The sequence below is a fragment of the Zalophus californianus genome, chromosome 15 (genome assembly GCF_009762305.2).
Source record: "Zalophus californianus isolate mZalCal1 chromosome 15, mZalCal1.pri.v2, whole genome shotgun sequence".
Classification (NCBI taxonomy): Eukaryota; Metazoa; Chordata; class Mammalia; order Carnivora; family Otariidae; genus Zalophus; species Zalophus californianus.
Genome location: NC_045609.1, coordinates 75976635 through 75996100, shown reverse-complemented (window position 1 = coordinate 75996100; position 19466 = coordinate 75976635). Strand labels below are relative to the sequence as shown.

At 40.0% G+C, this 19466-nt stretch overlaps 1 long non-coding RNA gene across 1 annotated transcript in view; it reads left to right on the top strand.

The window, feature by feature from the left end:
* The window catches only part of LOC113923483, an 84376-nt gene extending 66391 nt beyond the window's left edge, over positions 1-17985 (top strand). Inside the window, exon 3 of the long non-coding RNA XR_003520341.2 lies at positions 17363-17985. This is a non-coding gene — a long non-coding RNA (uncharacterized LOC113923483). The remainder of the gene's footprint in view (positions 1-17362) is intronic.
* The last annotated feature ends 1481 nt before the right edge of the window (positions 17986-19466 follow it).

Genomic DNA, 19466 nt, shown 5'->3' with positions numbered 1-19466 from the left:
GGAACTACACATCTGAAATCCTTACACATCATCTTGCTAGATTCTATAAGAAAATATCATCCTCTTGGCGTCCTGAATTTCTTTTGTCATCGATGAAAGGCTCACCTGTGGAATCATTCGGAGAGGGTGGTAGTAATTTTGTTGAAGATATGAGACAAGCCATCTTCACAAGAATGCTTTTTTCTGTTTGAATTTCTGGGGACCGGCCCCTGAGGAAGAAATGATGGCAAAAATAACATACTGGGAAATGGAGCATTCTACACTTCATTTGTTTAAAATAATTTCAATTTATGAGAGCAATCTCTTTTTTCCACTGGCTGTTTCAGCTGAACGTGTTGTTCATCTCAATTAAAGAAATGAAGAGAATTTAAAAATAAGATCAATATTCTTGGTTTTTCCCTTTGTGCCTATACCAGTTCCGATAATGTCTCAGCTGGGGGGAGAACCGGAACCGCTCCATTGTGTCCTACACTCACCTGCGTGTCCTGGAGCAGAGATTCTTATCTCCAGTGATGCCCACCCCTGAGAGAAAATTCATCAGGTAGGACCATGCCCTGATTGTTGGTCTTCCAGGATGTCACATGGCTGACATACCTCCGCTTGGGTATGCAATCAAGGTGTACTCAACAACGGGGCTAGAACACAATGTTCCTCCATCTCGGTCCCGTGCTTTATTTATTAGGACAAAATGCAGAAACCTGAGATCTGTGCTAAAGAGGTCCCATGGACTGATCTCTACAGCACAGTGCAAAATGCTAGTATCGTCTTATCCACAGCTGGGGTTGCTGGCTCTCAAAGACAATGGCAGGTTTGTCACTCCCTCTGCTCTTGCCAGAATATTTGATGTCATAACACTTTTAGGTAGATATGTGGGCATAATAATGGTTGTCATTCCTTGACTGGTTAGCGATACTAGCACTGTGTCACATACTACACGGATTTTTTTTTTCCCCTCGAGGCCCTGCCACCTTTTAAGTAAATGTCTGGGTAAGGTCGTCAATCTTTCTAAGCTTTAGTTTCCTCGTCTATAAGAGGAGACTAATAACAGGATGAAGACAGATAACAAACGTCAGGAGAGTCGCACAATGCCAGGCACACGGTAGATGCTTGGTAAATGTTAGCTATTGTTACTTGTATTCTGAGAATAACTCTGAGTTAGGTACTGTTATTATGCCCATTGTATAGATGATAAAACTCAAAGTTACAGAGGTGAAGTTACATAGTTAGTATGTGGTAAAGCTAGGATCTAAACACAGCTTCCAAACCCAAGCTGTTAGCCTCATCGGAAATAACGGTGACACCCTGAATGGTCACCCTCTTTTGACTGTCCCCTTTCATTCTCCATTCTGGTCAACATACTGGATTATAAGATCTAAAGCTTCTGGTTCCTGGGACTTGGCACCTGGCTGGCTTTTGTGTGGATCTGGAGGACCTAGGAGCCTGGTGTGAGTAGCCTGCTATTGCTTGCTTCAACTTAGCCAGATTTCAAAGCCTCCCAACTTACTGTGTATTTAAAGAATGTGTGTTGGGGGTGGGGGCTGGAGGAGGACCCAACTAGAACTTCCCCCACATCCTTGTTTCTTAGCGCAGCTGAGCAGTCTTTTGTGATGGATGACAAGGCTCTCACTGGTCTGGTTTTTCCTTATAATTCCCTCTGTGTGATTTCTGCCTTAACATTGTTCTCTGGGATGCTAACATATCTTTCTTGGATCAATGAGAAAGGGACACCCTAGCCAGTCTCAGCATTCGGGACCTCACTATCCCTTCCACTTTTTCAAGTAGACCAAAAAAAGGAGAATGGATCTTTAGCATAGGTTTCAAGGTAACTCGATGCAATTCTAGAGTGTGCTAATACATATGAAGACATCTCTTTAGATAGGAATCCCATTAATAAACTATGGTTTTTATAGCCAAACCGAAGAAAATCTATTTAGAAAGACTAAATAAATTATGTTCAATCTGGGGCATATCCAGAGCCTAAAATAACTGACATCAAATTGTTTACTGTGTTGTCATTAATGGGATTCATGTCCTGCATCCCTATTACACCCTGAATCTAAGCCTGTGTGTTATACCCCAGATATGGACTTATGACACAGAATTATATCCTACTAAAGAAGAGCCATCTTTAGTCTCATTTCCTTGAGGTAATTAAGGCAATAGTTAGGATTTCTATGTATTTTTATTGGGAATATTTTTAGCTATGACTCTAATCACTAATAATTGTCCTGTCATGTAGGAAAGAAATATAGATTTAGAATGACAAAATAATGCTTGGAAATAACCTTTTTGTCTCTCCTTAAAGGAATAAAAGAAAATAGTATATCCTTGGTATATCCAAGGATAAATGGTTTCTACCATTTGTGATAATTTCAGGTCTGATCATCATCTTTAGCTTTTGTATGTAGAACACTATAATATTTAAAATTCTCTCTCTCTCTCCTTTTTTTTTTTTTTTTTAGAGAGAGGGAGGGAGAGAAACTCTTAAGCAAGGTCCATGCTGGGCTTGATCTCACGACCTTGAGATCATGACCTGAGCCAAAATCAAGAGTCTGATGCTTAACCAACTGAGCCACCCAGGCACCCCAATATTTAAAATTCTTGAATAAAGAATTCTCAGCTGTGTTAATTAATTCTCAATTAATTATGGTAATTTATACTAATTACTAATGTAATTACAAAATTGAAGATTAACCTGGAAATTTGGAAGAGCAATGTTTCTGTTAACTAAACAGGAATAAATTACATGGGCAAGAGCAGAGGCAGGGTTCTTTTTATTTTGTTTGGCCAGCTCAATGCCTTCAAGATACAGTATAATCTGGCAACATCTGATTTTAGCATCTAATCCACTTGCAAGGTGTGGGATCAACCCTACCCTCCATTTCATCACCACATGTATCCTTAATCTTCAACATTCCCGATATTTTCAAAAGCTGCTACTAACAATGACAAGATCATGTCTAGCTACAAGGGGAAAAATAAAACTAGGTTCTGTCCTGGAGCATTTTTTCAGTGTCTGCCAAGGCTGTAGGAAAGCCACAGAATTGTTGACTATAAGGGGACTGAGAAAGTATCAGTCGTCTTTGCTGAACCCAGCGTAGAGACTCTACAGGACATGCTCCCTGGGACTGTGCCTTAAATCACAGGGACTGCTTTCTTGCTAAGGTTCAGATAGATGTACGGGAAAATTGGAGTGAGTTCCCAAGTAATAGCAAGAACTAGGCTGTTTGAGGAATAAGTCAATCAGAGAAAGACAAGTATCATATGACCTCACTGATATGAGGAATTCTTAATCTCAGGAAACAAACGGAGGGTTGCTGGAGTGGTGGGGGGTGGGAGGGATGGGGTGGCTGGGTGATAGACATTGGGGAGGGTATGTGCTATGGTGAGCGCTGTGAATTGTGTAAGACTGATGAATCACAGACATGTACCTCTGAAACAAATAATACATTATATGTTAAAAAAAAAAGAAGATAGTAGGAAGGGAAAAATGAAGGCGGGGAAATCAGAGGGGGAGACAAACCATGAGAGACTATGGACTCTGAGAAACAAACTGAGGGTTCTAGAGGGGAGGGGGCATAGGGGGATGGCTTAGCCTGGTGATGGGTATCAAAGAGGGCACATACTGCATGGAGCACTGGGTGTTATACGCAAACAATGAATCGTGGAACACTACATCAAAAAATAATGATGTAATGTATGGTGATTAACATAATAAAATAAAATTTCAAAGAAGAAGAAAAGTAAATGAGTTGAAGACTAAGTAAAAAAAAAAAAGAATTAGGCTGTTTGAGATGATAAGCAGTATCATTCATTAACCATTAGGAAGAAACAGGTAACTAGCCCTGATTCAATCTATTGCTGTACTTTGCATACTAAATGTTATTTACAGGGCTGAAGGGGTTATAGTTCTCTACAACTTACTGACATTGATTCATTTGGTTTAGTTGGTGTGTGTGTTTGTGTGTGTGTGTATCTGAGAGAGAGAGAGAGAGAATTCCCCTGTGCCAGGTTCTAGATCTTGAATATATGAAGATGAAAAAGTAAAACTCCAGCCTTCAGGAAGCCCTCATTCAAGCAGAGGTGATGGCCCAGTTTTCTCAGTAGACAATTGTAGCTTAGAGAACACAAGTTATCAGCACGGGGAAAAAAAGACCATTTTGAGAATATGACTCATTGAGCAACAATCTCCAGCTCATAGTTCATATGTTGACCTACCCTCGACTCATAGACAGAAGGATTTTGAGGGTTTGCATATGGTGGAATAATTCATCTCATTCCTAAGCAGTAAAGAAAGGGTCATCTTTGTTTCTTTCACCTCTAGGCTCAAAGAGAAGTATTTCCCTGAGAGCTGGTAGAGAAGAATCCACTGCAATTTGATGTAATCTTTATTTCCCCTCCAAAAGGCTTGCTGAATTACATTGGGTCCTAAAACTACTTTTAATTCCTAATAAAACTCTCTTTCTCCTTCTGAGGTGGAGCACCCATGGTTCTGGAATGCTGTGCAGAATAACCAAAAAAAAAAAAAAAAAAAAGAAGAAGAAGAAAAAAAATGCTTCTAAAGTCTTTTAAATGTCCAAAATGAAATTTGCCACATTAAAGCCAAGTATTTTTATTAATGACAGGAATTGCCAACATGCTAAGAACAAAGGAAAGCTCCAAGCACTTATCATTCATCTTACGCTTTTTTCTTTAACAGCAAAACCTATCTTGTTGTAAATTATTAGTTGTAAATTACTTCTTTAAAATATTAGGACTGTTCATTTGAGTAAACCATGAGGTAGATTTTTTTCCCTGTAATTTAAAAAGCTACCAAATGAACTATAATTCATATACTATTAACATCCAAATAAAAGCTATAAGCCAGAAGAAAAAAGTGAGTCATAGTTGCATCGCAAGAATTAACTTCAGAGATATATTAAGGAATGAAATATTAGTTTCAGTACATTGGGATTAACTATTATTTGCAACCCAATCTCCGGTAGCACTCTATTTTATGATAGAAAGCATAGAGACACATGATTAATCCTGAGCTGGTGTCTATTTTTTTTTTTAAAGATTTATTTATTTATTTGAGAGAGAGGGGGGAGAGCGAGCACTAGCAGGGGGAGGGGCAGAGGGAGAGGGAGAGAAAAATCTCAAGTAGACTCCACACTGAGTGTGGAGCCTGATATGGGGCTTGATCTCAGGACCCTGAGATCATGAGCTGAGCCGAAACGAAGAGTCAGACGCTTAACCAACTGAACCACCCAGGCGCCCCCTGACCTGGTGTCTTTTAACATTAATCTAGATTAGTGTCTCCCAGCCCTAGTTTGTTCCACTCCAGGGCATTTCCAGCTACCTCAAGGGATGGTATAAAATTCTTCCAAACTGCCTCAGCAAAATTAATTTTAATTTACATTAATATTAAAAATAAGTGTATACCATATGGCAGATGAGGGGAAAGAAAATACTAGAAAGTCAAACTCATAACTTAGCAAAAGATTCCAATTCATCAGCCCAATTAAGTGAGGATTTAGATAACACTTTTTAAGCCACAGATTCTCAGGAAAGAAGAATGTAGTTCTGGAAACCAAGAAAAATATTACTGAGTTTTAAGTCCTTAAATTGCATATTGAGCTCTCTTGATGAAACACTTTTCTTTACAATGAACTAATTCTAGTTTCAAAAACATTTACACATGTCCTTGCTTACTCATAGTTTTGGTAAGGACAATGCTTTCCTCCTATGCTCCATAGATAATAATACTCTTCCATGTACAGTATCTCAGCTGCTGAGTAATGCTGGGGACAAGTCTGGTCACAGAGAGAAAAGATGAAAAGGCTATCTCAATGAAAGATCTTCACTGAACTACATCTCAAGTGGACTAAAGTTATCCTACACTGCTGAGAGTTCATATCCACCATGGTGCACTCAGGAGAGATGGGAAAAGGGAAGGGCTGTACTTTCTGTTACTTCTCCAGCTCCAATACCACATGCAGAAGCTAAGTGGTGTGTCAACTTGGCCTCACTCTGTTCCACTCCCAGATAAACTAGAGGGAGAAATGGTCAGGAATCAGTGGTAGAGGGAATGAAAGGAAAGAAATGATTGCTTCAATATAAGCAGAACTTAAAGGAAGCAGTGTGGGTAATGATAATTGGAGAAACTGGGTGGGTAGGTGGGGGGACCCCCACAGGAAGCTCAGAATGGAGCAGTTTGAAATAACATCTATTGATGAAGCACCTGAGACCCAAAAAGAGATCCAGGAAGAGGCTCACTCATTCTTTTAAAAAGATCAATTCTCACACACAAATTTAAAACAAAGACGTGTTTGTTACAACACTCAGGGTGTGGAAAATATTTTTTAAAACAAAATTTCATCCCCATTTGTGATGATAGGGGCCCACCTCATATTCTAATTTTAAAAATTACTCAGAGGAAGGTAATTAGAAATAATACCTAATCATTTTTAATGTTTTGAGCATGAATTTAATTTTTAGTGTGTTTAAAATTAAATGAATTTACTGAGGGCATCGTTATAAGAAGCTGAACACTAAGAAGCTATTAATAATTTGGGAATCTCAATTCTCATGAGAAGTGTTAAATCTACCTATTGAAGAACTATATCAGACATGTATTTAACTCATACATCCTAGTGTTATTTTTTTAAATTTTTTATTGTTATGTTAATCACCATACATTACATCATTAGTTTTTGATGTAGTGTTCCATGATTCATTGTTTGTGCATAACACCCAGTGCTCCACACAGAACGTGCCCTCTTTAATACCCATCACCAGGCTAACCCATCCCCCCACCCCCCTCCCCTCTAGAACCCTCAGTTTGTTTTTCAGAGTCCATCGTCTCTCATGGTTCGTCTCCCCCTCCAATTTACTCCCCTTCATTCTTCCCGTTTTGCTATCTTCTTCTTTTTTTTTTCTTAACATATATTTCATTATTTGTTTCAGAGGTACAGATCTGTGATTCAACAGTCTTGCACAATTCACAGCGCTCACCATAGCACATACCCTCCCCAATGTCTATCACCCAGCCACCCAATCCCTCCCACCCCCCACCACTCCAGCAACCCTCCGTTTGTTTCCTGAGATTAAGAATTCCTCATATCAGTGAGGTCATGTGATACTTGTCTTTCTCTGATTGACTTATTTCACTCAGCATAACACGCTCCAATTCCATCCACGTCGTTGCAAATGGCAAGATCTCATTCCTTTTGATGGCTGCATAATATTCCATTGTGTATATATACCACCTCTTCTTTATCCGTTCATCTGTCGATGGACATCTTGGCTCTTTCCACAGTTTGGCTATTGTGGACATTGCTGCTATAAACATCGGGGTGCACGTACCCCTTCGGATCCCTACATTTGTATCTTTGTGGTAAATACCCAGTAGTGCAATTGCTGGATCCTATGGTAGCTCTATTTTCAACTTTTTGAGGAACCTCCATACTGTTTTTCAGAGTGGTTGCACCAGCTTGCATTCCCGCCAACCGTGTAGGAGGGTTCCCCTTTCTCCACATCCCCGCCAACATCTGTTATTTCCTGACTCGTTCAATTTAGCCATTCTGACTGCTGTGAGGTGGTATCTCATTGAGGTTTTGATTTGGATTTCCCTGATGCCGAGCGATGTTGAGCACTTTTTCATGTGTCTGTTGGCCATTTGGATGTCTTCTTTGGAAAAATGTCTGTTCATGTCTTCTGCCCATTTCTTGATTGGATTATTTGTTCTTTGGGTGTTGAGTTTGATAAGTTCTTTATAGATTTTGGATACTAGCCCTTTATTTGATATGTCATTTGTAAATATCTTCCCCCATTCTGTTGGTTGTCTTTTGGTTTTGTTGACTGTTTCTTTTGCTGTGCAAAACCTTTTTATCTTGATGAAATCCCAATAGTTCATTTTTGCCCTGGCTTCCCTTGCCTCTGGCGATGTTTCTAGGAAGAAGTTGCTGCAGCTGAGGTCGAAGAAGTTGCTGCAGCTGAGGTCGAAGAGGTTGCTGCCTGTGTTCTCCTTTAGGATTTTGATGGACTCCTGTCTCACGTTTAGGTCTTTCAACCATTTGGAGTCTATTTTTGTGTGTGGTGTAAGGAAATGGTCCAGTTTCATTCTTCTGCATGTGGCTGTCCAATTTTCCCAACACCATTTGTTGAAGAGACTGTCTTTTTGCCATTGGACATTCTTTCCTGCTTTGTCAAAGATGAGTTGACCATAGAGTTGAGGGTCCATTTCTGGGCTCTCGATTCTGTTCCATTGATCGATGTGTCTGTTTTTGTGCCAGTACCATACTGTGTTGATGATGACAGCTTTGTAATAGAGCTGGAAGTCCGGAATTGTGATGCCGCCAGCTTTGCTTTTCTTTTTCAACATTCCTCCGGCTATTCGGGGTCTCTTCTGGTTCCATACAAATTTTAGGATTATTTGTTCCATTTCTTTGAAAAAAGTGGATGGTATTTTGATGGGGATTACATTGAATGTGTAGATTGCTCTAGGTAGCATTGACATCTTCACAATGTTTGTTCTTCCAATCCATGAGCATGGAACGTTTTTCCATTTCTTTGCATCTTCCTCAATTTCTTTCATGAGTATTTTATAGTTTTCTGAGCACAGATCCTTTGCTTCTTTGGTTAGATTTATTCCTAGGTATCTTATGGTTTTGGGTGCAATTGTAAACGGGATCGACTCCTTAATTTGTCTCTCTTCTGTCTTGTTGTTGGTGTATAGGAATGCCACTGATTTCTGTGCATTGATTTTATATCCTGCCACTTGACTGAATTCCTGTATGAGTTCTAGAATTTTTGGGGTGGAGTCTTTTGGGTTTTCCACATAAAGTATCGTATCATCTGCAAAGAGTGAGAGTTTGACTTCCTCTTTGCCGATTTGGATGCCTTTGATTTCTTTTTGTTGTCTGATTGCTGTGGCTAGGACTTCTAATACTATGTTGAATAGCAGTGGTGAGAGTGGACATCCCTGCCGCGTTCCTGACCTCAGGGGGGAAAGCTCTCAGCTTTTCGCCATTGAGAATGATATTCGCTGTAGGTTTTCAATAGATGGCTTTTATGATATTGAGGTATGTACCCTCTATCCCTATACTCTGAAGAGTTTTGATCAAGAAAGGATGCTGTACTTTGTCAAATGCTTTTTCTGCATCTATTGAGAGGATCCTATGATTCTTGTTCTTTCTTTTCTTAATATATTGTATCACGTTGATTGATTTGCAGATGTTGAACCAAACTTGCAGCCCAGGGATAAATCCCACTTGGTCGTGGTGAATAATCCTTTTAATGTACTGTTGGATCCTATTGGCTAGTATTTTGGTGAGAATTTTTGCATCCATGTTCATCAAAGATATTGGTCTGTAGTTCTCCTTTTTGATGGGGTCTTTGTCCGGTTTGGGGATCAAGGTAATGGTGGCCTCATAAAAGGAGTTTGGAAGTTTTCCTTCCATTTCTATTTTTTTTGGAACAGTTTCAGGAGAATAGGTATTAATTCTTGAAATGTTTGGTAGAATTCCCCTGGGAAGCAATCTGGCCCTGGGCTTTTGTTGGTTGGGAGATATTTGATGACTGCTTCAATTTCCTTAGTGGTTATAGGTCTGTTTAGGTTTTCTGTTTCCTCCTGGTTCAATTTTGGTAGTTGATACATCTCTAGGAATGCATCCATTTCTTCCAGGTTAGCTAATTTGCTGGCATAGAGTTGCTCATAATATGTCCTTATAATTGTTTGTATTTCTCTAGTGTTCGTTGTGACCTCTCCTCTTTCATTCATGATTTTGTTGATTTGGGTCATTTCTCTTTTCTTTTTGATAAGTCTGGCCAGGGGTTTATCAATCTTGTTAATTCTTTCCAAGAACCAGCTCCTAGTTTCGTTGATCTGTCCTACTGTTCTTTTGGTTTCTATTTCATTGATTTCTGCTCTGATCTTTATTATTTCTCTCTTCTCCTGCTGGGTTTAGGCTTTATTTGCTGTTTTTTCTCTAGCTCCTTTAGGTGTAGGGTTAGGTGGTGTATTTGAGACCTTTCTTGTTTCTTGAGAAAGGCTTGTATTGCTACATACTTTCCTCTTAGGACTGCCTTTGCTGCATCCCAAAGATTTTGAACAGTTGTGTTTTCATTTTCATTGGTTTCCATGAATTTTTTAAATTCTTCTTTAATTTCCTGGTTGACCCATTCATTCTTTAGTAGGATGCTCTTTAGCCTCCATGTATTAGAGTTCTTTCCGACTTTCCTCTTGTGACTGAGTTCTAGTTTCAAAGCGTTGTGGTCTGAAAATATTCAGGGAATAATCCCAATCTTTTGGTACCGGTTGAGACCTGATTTGTGACCTAGGATGTGATCAATTCTGGAGAATGTTCCATGGGCACTAGAGAAGAATGTGTATTCTGTTGCTTTGGGATGGAATGTTCTAAATATGTCTGTGAAGTCCATTTGGTCCAGTGTGTCATTTAAAGTCTTTATTTCCTTGTTGATCTTTTGCTTAGATGATCTGTCCATTTCAGTCAGGGGGGTGTTAAAGTCCCCCACTATTATTGTATTGTTGTCAATGTGTTCCTTCGCTTTTGTTATTAATTGCCTTATATAATTGGCTGCTCCCATGTTAGGGGCATAGATATTTACAATTGTTAGATCTTTTTGCTGGATAGACCCGTTAAGTAGGATATAGTGTCCTTCCTCCTCTCTTATTACAGTCTTTCTTTTAAAATCTAATTTGTCTGATATAAGGATTGCCACCCCAGCTTTCTTTTGGGGTCCATTCGCATGGCAAATGGTTTTCCACCCCCTCACTTTCAATTTGGGGGTGTCTTTGGGTCTAAAATGAGTCTCTTGCAGACAGCATATTGATGGGTCTTGTTTTTTAATCCAATCTGATAGCCTGTGTCTTTTGATTGGGGCATTGAGCCCATTTACATTCAGGGTAACTATTGAAAGATATGAATTTAGTGCCATTGTATTGCCTGTAAGGTGACTGTTACTGTATATTGTCTGTGTTCCTTTCTGGTCTATGCTGCTTTTAGGCTCTCTCTTTGCTTCAAGGACCCCTTTCAATATTTCTTGTAGGGCTGGTTTCGTGTTTGCAAATTCCTTTAGTTTTTGTTTGTCCTGGAAGCTTTTTATCTCTCCTTCTATTTTCAATGATAGCCTAGCTGGATATAGTATTCTTGGCTGCATATTTTCGCATTTAGTGCTCTGAATATATCATGCCAGTCCTTTCTGGCCTGCCAGGTCTCTGTGGATAGGTCTGTTGGCAATCTAATGTTTCTACCATTATAGGTTACAGATCTCTTGTCCCGAGCTTCTTTCAGGATTTTCCCTTGTCTCTGAGACTCGTAAGTGTTACTATTAGATGTCAGGGTGTTGACCTATTTTTATTGATTTTGAGAGGGGTTCTCTGTGCCTCCTGGATTTTGATCCCTGTTTCCTTTCCCACATTAGGGAAGTTCTCTGCTGTAATGTGTTCCAATATACCTTCTGCCCTCCTCTCTCTTTCTTCTTCTTCTGGGATCCCAATTATTCTAATGTTGTTTTGTCTTATGGTATCACTTATCTCTCGAATTCTGCCCTCGTGATCCAGTAGTTGTTTATCTCTCTCTTTCTCAGCTTCTTTATTTTCCATCATTTGGTCTTCTATATCACTGATTCTCTCTTCTGCCTCATTTATCCTAGCAGTTAGTGCCCCCATTTTTGATTGCACTTCATTAATAGCCTTTTTGATTTCAACTTGGTTAGATTTTAGTTCTTTTATTTCTCCAGAAAGGGTTTCTCTAATAACCTCCAGGCTTTTTTCAAGCCCAGCTAGTATCTTTAAAATCATAATTCTGAACTCTAGGTCTGACATTACACGAATGTCCGTATTGAGTAGGTCACTGGCAGATGGTACTACCTCTTGTTCTTTTGGTTGAGGTGATTTTTTTCGTCTTGTCATTTTGTCCAGAGGAGAATAGATGAATGAGAGAACAAAATGTGAACAGGTTAACAACGTCCCCAGAAAATATACTCTAAACAAATTAGAAAAGACCTGAAACCAGGGGAAAAGAAAGGGAAAGAAAGAAAAAAGAAAGAAAAAAAAAAAAAGAAAAAGATAAAAACAAACAAAAACAGAACACAACAAAAAAAACCAGAATATGATCAAATATGATCAGGCTGGTGCATAGATTGGTGCCACACACTAGATTTTGGGCGTATTTTGGTCAGTTAGAAGAAAGTGCCTCCTAAAATTTTAAAGAAAGAAAGACTTCTATATGTATAAAATAAGGGTTGATACAATGAAGGGATGGAATATGACTGTAAAGATGAAAATTTTAAAAAATTTTTAAAAAAGGAATTGATACGGTGTTTGAAAAAAAAGAAGAGGATTAAAAAAAAGAAAAAAAAAAGGAGAGAATGTCATCAGGCAGGAGACTAGAACAAAGCCATACACTAGAGATTTAGGGTATATTTTGATCTGGTAGAAGAAACTGTATCTCAAAATTTTAAAGAGAGAACAACTTATATATATGTGCCAAAAATAAGGGTAACTACTATGAAGGGATAGAATATGACTCTAAAAATGAAAAATAAAAATGTTTTTTTAAAAAAGGGATTGATAAGATGTTGGTTGAAAAAGGGAAAAAGAAAAATTCAAAAAAAAACAGTTCAAAAAAAAGATTAACTTTGAAAGACTAAAGAATCATGGTAAAAAAGCCATGAATTCTATGTGCAGTATTCCCCTAGCACTGGAGTTCTCCCATTCTCATTGATTGGTAAACTTGGTCTTGGCTTGCTGGCTGTTCGTGCTGATCTCGGGGAGGGGCCTGTTGCCGTGGTTCCCAAATGTCTTTTCCGGAGGCGGAATTGCCCCGCCCTTGTGAGTCCGGGCTAAGTAATCTGCTTGGGTTTGCTCTTGGAAGCTTTTGTTCCCTGCAAGCTTTCTGTACAGCTTTGGAGGATCAGAGTGAAAATGGTGGCCTCCCAATCTCTGCCTGGGGGGAGCCGAGAACTCGGGGCCCCGCTCCTCAGTGCGCCCCCAGAGAAAAGCAGTCAGTCACTCCCATCTCCCTGGTCTCTGGCCGCACCCCGTGCTCAGCCAGCCTGTGACCGAGCGTTTCTATCTCTGGCACCCGACTCAGTGTGGAGTCACCAAACCCAGCAGATCCCTGTGGTGCACTCCTGCGCCGCTCCTCCCGGGGGAGGAAGGGGAGTCTCCCTGGATCTGCTGCTCGTTGGGTCCCTACTGGAGGAGCAGTGGCCCGACTGTCACCAATCACAGTTTATGGCCACCCCGAGCTGAGAGCCCGCGCCTCGGCTCTGTCTCTGCAGCCGGCTTCCTCGCTCCGATGCCTGGGAGCTCTGCCGCACTCAGGCACCCCCGGTCTTTCTGTGACCCTGAGCGTCCTGGGACCACACTGTCCCACAAGGTTTTCACCCCCAACTTAGCCACTGGAGCGACGCCCCTCAGCGGAGCCGACTTCTAAATGTTCCGATTTTGTGCTCCGCGGCTCTAGCACTTGCCAGAAGCGGCCGACGGAGGCCCCCTCCCCCGCCATCTATCCTCCGGAATTTCGCCTCGGATTCACTTCTCCGCACGTCCTACCTTCCAGAAAGTGGTCGCTTTTCTGTTCAGAGAGTTGTTGCTATTCTTTTCTTCAATCTCCTGTTGAGTTCGTAGGTGTTCAGAATGGTTTGATCCCTATTCAGCTGAATTCCTGAGACCAGACAAAATCCAGGTCTCCTACTCCTCCGCCATCTTGCTCCGCCTCTCAGTGCCAGCCATACATCCTAGTATTATTAAATGGAAAGCAGGATGGATATGATTTTTCATGCTATTTGGCTATCCTCTAAATTTCTTCCTGCAGATGGCAGATGCAGAAAAGCATAAATAGACTTTGAAGGGATTTCTGGTTCTTGTATGATGGTCAAGAGTCTTGGAACTAATTCTTCTTAGTCAGTTCAGTAACAGTTGATCATTCAACAACTTTTTGAAAACTTAGCAGTCTATAGTCTTGGCCTTTGAGAAGTCACAGTTTGGTGGATACAGAGAGGTACAAACAAGTAAAGTTAATAAGATATAGTAAGGACTTAGAAAAGACATGGACACAAGGTCCTAGAAGCTCATAGAAGGGAGTGAAGATTTCTTTGCAGGGGAGGTGGGAAAGCCATCCCACAGAAAGTAGCATTTGCACTCCCAAATGGAAAGCAGGAATTACCACATATAAGAGGTCATTCAAGGCAGAAGAAAGACCAAAATGAAAAGAAACAGGGAGGAGGGAGATGGCTAGAGCCCCTGGCCACAGAGTGTGTGGCAGACAAGTGGAGGAAAAGGCAGCGGTACAAGGTGGCAGCTGGGTAGATAAAGAAGCACTAAAATTTGGGGGGAAAAATAAAAAAAGCATTGACAGCACAAAACCTCCAGGAAAACAGTATTGGGTCTGGCAATCATTTTAGCCTTGTGCTGGCTCCCAATTCTGAACCTTCTAGTAGGTAGTTTATTCAAGAGAATACCAAGCTAATGATAGAAATCAGCAGGAAAACATGTTTTTCTCTCCCGGAATATGCTTTAGTTTATTTGCTGGAACACATTTATTTCATATTAAACTCATGATTGTTATTTTAATTTGAAATTATTTACCAAAAAAAACCTAGGAAGGATTTATATCTTGATTATTAAGAACTGCCAGATTCTTGGGGCGCCTGGGTGACTCAGTCATTAAGTGTCTGCCTTCAGCTCAGGTCATGATCCCAGGGTCCTGGGATCGAGCCCTGCATTGGGCTGCCTGCTCAGTGGGAAGCCTGCCTCTCCCTCTCCCTCTCCCCCTGCTTGTGTTCCCTCTCTCGCTGTGTCTCTCTATGTCAAATAAATAAAATCTTTAAAAAAAAAAAAAGAATTGCCAGATTCTTACAATTCTATTGGAAAATTAAAAAGACTTCAAGTATATGAATTTAATGAAACCACAATCCACATTTACAACTGAATACTTATAAATGAGACCAAATTTTCACCTCCTGTGTTTCCTCTGGCTATAATCTTCCCAAGTATACTAAAAAGCTGCTGGGAAGTATGCCTATCATGAAAATTGCTCAATTTTCAAAATGATCTATGAATCATAATGGGAGTCTTGGTAGTTAAGTGTCTACAATAACATAAAAATGCCTCCCAGCCCTTTAACAGGTGGTAGAAAGAAGTCAGAAGTGACTCTTACAATGGCCTTTTTTTCATCCATTTAAATCCCAGTATATCTGACAGCATTAGGAGAAATAAAAAAAATAGAGCATGACTATAATAAGATATATAAGCTTACAGTATAATAATGATAAGAGAGATAGGCCTTGTACGGTGGAGCCAGACTGGCTGGGTTAAAATCCTGGATCTATTCTTTACCAGCTGTGCAGTCTTGAGCAAGTTATTTAACCTCTCTGTGCATCAGTTACTATATTAAAAAAAATATACCAATAGTAGCTAATGTGTAGGGTTATTATGAATGTTCTGAGTGTCTTCTCTTTGCCTCCCCAGATCCCTCTCTGACCCTTCTCCATCCTGTTTCTGACTCTGGGAGGCTGGCCCATAAAGGTGGAAACACTGAGCTCTTTGCCCTCTGGCTTTCTGTCCTGTGTGCCGATGGGAGGCAGGAGGAATGTGAGGTCTGGGTGTTTGTTCTCGTGCCCTCCCTGCCAGGTGGCTATGGTTGTCTGCAACCCACCCATGGTTGGGGGGGGTTACTCTCTGGGTCCCTCTAACCATGCTCTCTGCCTGTGCCTTCAGGCAGGCCTAGGGGTGGAAAGGCTCCCTGCTGCTGTGAGCCAGTGCAGCCGGTTGCAGTTTTCTAAATCCCACTCACACCTTTGTAAATATTCCTTTTGTTCAATTCACTTCGATTTATCCAATTTGAGTGTGCCATCTGTTTCCTGCCAGGATCCTGACTAACAGAGTGAGTTCCTCTTTGTAAAGCACTTAGAATAATAGCTGGCCCATGATAAGCACGATACAAGTATTTGATAGATAAATACAATAAATGAGATTTAGAAACTTTTTTTTTTGTGGTCGATTTAAGCATACCTTTTTGTGGTCTGCCATACAAAGCAAAATCTTCAGAAACATTTTCCCTAGTAAAATTGTTCTCTTCAGTAGAGTTTCTGTGCATGAAGTCACCATCATTTTATTTCTAATCACGTTTGTAGCACTTTGGTTTAAAAAATTCTAAGTAAAATATTATTAGAGTTTTTAATTCAGTACGAGCCTATGGGGAATTTATATAACTATACTCATTATAATCATTGCATATAGTTATTTCCCCCCTTTTTAAATACTTCTTTGTCTTCTCTTCTCTATACACCTTTTATTCCATGTACATTATTGTCTCCTTTGATGCTTTAAAACACGTTGAATTTAAACCTACATTTCTTCTCAATTGGTTAAATGTAACAGCATTTCCCGGTTTCTAGAATTATAAGTGTATCTCTTACAAACAATAGGCTCGTTACTTTGCATGAAAGACAAGAGGGTTTGCGTACTGGATTCCACTTTCCCCTCCTCCTCCTCCTCCTCCTCCTCCTTTTTTTTTTTTTTAGAGAGCAAAAGCTCGAGGGGGTGGGAGTGGGAGGCGCAGAGGGAGAAAAAGAGGGAGAGAAAGAGGGACTCTCAGGCAGGCTCCCCGTTGAGCTCGGAGCCCGACTGCGGGTTCGATCTCAAGACCGTGAGATCATGACCTGAGCCAAAATCAAGAGTCAGATGCTTAACCAACTGAGCCTCCCAGGCGCCCCATCTCCTCCCTCATTTCTTAAATCTAAGGTTCTAAATATTCCAGAATATTTATCTATTTTGTGCACTACTATTTTTTTTAGACACGTGAACCAGATAGCAGAAGCAGCCTTCTTGTTTGAGCTCATATTTACTTCTTACTGAACAGTGGTTGTCTCAGATTCATCTTAGCAGTAGCAACTCCGTTCAATATTTTTTTTATTCTAACTCATGTCCTAATATTATGGAGTATGGCCTCCAGCAAGCTGCAGAAAAGAGAGTCTGAAACTTTGTGATCTGAGAATATCCTTCCTTTGGCTCTTATATCTGAGTGACAACTTGACCAAGTGGCCCATATCTTTTCCTAAGGGTTCCATATCATCCATAGATGATACTCCAGCATTTTGTAATTCTTGCTGTAGTAGAGAAATATGGAGATAGTCCGGCTGTTACCCCTTTGAAATTAAGCAAAGTTGCTTTCTAAAAGACTGCCATACAAAAATTGGTTGTGTTTTTCTACTCCAGCAGCAAATATTTGAAAAAATATATAATCTTATTTTTAAAAGATACTATTGACAAAGCTACTAAATATATAAGATATCTAGGAATAAACTGATCAAAAGTTATTTGAAACTTCATAAAAATTTTTTGTTTCAGTTACAGAGGTCCTGTACTAGCAGCTTCAGTATCTCCTGGGATCTCGTTAGCAATGCAAATATTTGGACCCCATCACAGACCTACTGAATCAGAAACTCTGGGAATGGGGACAGCAATCCATGTTTACTGAGCTCTCCAGGAAATTCTGATGCACAAGATGTGATGCAGGACAACACTTTGAGAACCACTGTTCTAGAGCAACCCTCAAGCACGCAAATAAGAATTTATGTACAAGAATGTTCACAGAAGCATTTTTTGGTAAAAGCAAAAAACTATAGTAATCCAAACAGTCATGGAAGATAGAATGAAAAAGAAACTGCAAATATGTTTCTAGAATACTCTGGAGCAGGGAAAGTGAATGAACAGCAGGGAGGTGCCTCCATTTGAATGAATATCAGAAAACACAACATTGAGTAAAAAATGTAAGTTGGAGAAGAAAGTGTATAGTGTAATACAATTTATTAGAGTTCAAAAGCATACAAAATTAAGCTATATATTGCTTAACAGTAAGTGGACTTATATTAGAAAGTCAAGGTGTTGATAAAACTCAATATAGTCTGAATGAAGGGGGGAAATTGGAAGGGGAGATGAACCATGAGAGACTGTGGACTCTGAAAAACAAACTGAGGGTTCTAGAGAGGAGGGGGTGGGGGGATGGGTTAGCCTGGTGATGAGTATTAAGGAGGGCACGTTCTACGTGGAGCACTGGGTGTTATACGTAAACAATGAATCATGGAACACTACATCAAAAACTAATGATGTAATATATGGTGATTAACATAACACAATAAAAAAAAAACCCCACCTCGAATGCAAGCTGGTGCAACCACTCTGGAAAACAGTATGGGGGTTCCTCAAACAGTTGCAAATAGAGCTACCATAGGATCCAGCAATTGCACTACTGGGTATTTACCCCAAAGATACAAATGTAGGGATCCGAAGGGGTACGTGCACCCCGATGTTTATAGCAGCAATGTCCACAATAGCCAAACTGTGGAAAGAGCCAAGATGTCCATCGACAGATGAATGGATAAAGAAGAGGTGGTATATATACACAATGGAATATTATGCAGCCATCAAAAGGAATGAGATCTTGCCATTTGCAACGACGTGGATGGAATTGGAGCGTGTTATGCTGAGTGAAATAAGTCAATCAGAGAAAGACAAGTATCATATGACCTCACTGATATGAGGAATTCTTAATCTCAGGAAACAAACTGAGGGTTGCTGGAGTGATGGGGGGTGGGAGGGATGAGGTGGCTGGGTGATAGACATCGGGGAGGGTATGTGCTATGGTGAGCACTGTGAATTGTGCAAGACTGTTGAATCACAGATCTGTACTTCTGAAACAAATAATGCAACAAATGTTAAGAAAAAAGAAGAAGCTAGCAAAAGGGGAAGAATGAAGGGGAGTAAGTCGGAGGGGGAGACGAACCATGAGAGACGATGGACTCTGAAAAACAAACTGAGGGTTCTAGAGGGGAGGGGGGTGGGGGGATGGGTTAGCCTGGTGATGGGTATTAAAGGGGGCACATTCTGCGTGGAGCACTGGGTGTTATGCACAAACAATGAATCATAGAACACTACATCAAGAACTAAAATGTAATGTATGGTGATTAACATAACAATAAAAAATAAAAAAAAAACCCACCTCAATATAGTTGTTACTACTGGGGACATGTGTAGAGAAATACATTCAAAGAAGGGCGGATGGTGGAGTTTAACAGCATTTGGTAAGGCTTTAAGCATTTGGTAAGGTAAGTGATAATATGCAAATGTTTGCCACATTAGTTTGAAATTTTTCTTGATATATGAAAATTTTCAAAGTAAATTTGAAATAACAAATATATTACATTTTAAAAGGAATCCAAACCTTATCTTTCTCTTTGAAAGTTGAAAAAGCTGGTGTCTTAATGATAAGTGGGTATGAGAATATTTCTTATTTTATGATTTAATTGTTTTTTTAGTTGGGGATAGTTTTACTCTTATGTGACTTTATCTTTTGTGCCTTTGCTATTGCTTGATCTGCAAACACCTATTTTTCACATAGTTTGGGTCTCCACATTAATATCCTTCGATATCAGTCATCTTTTCTGAATTTTTC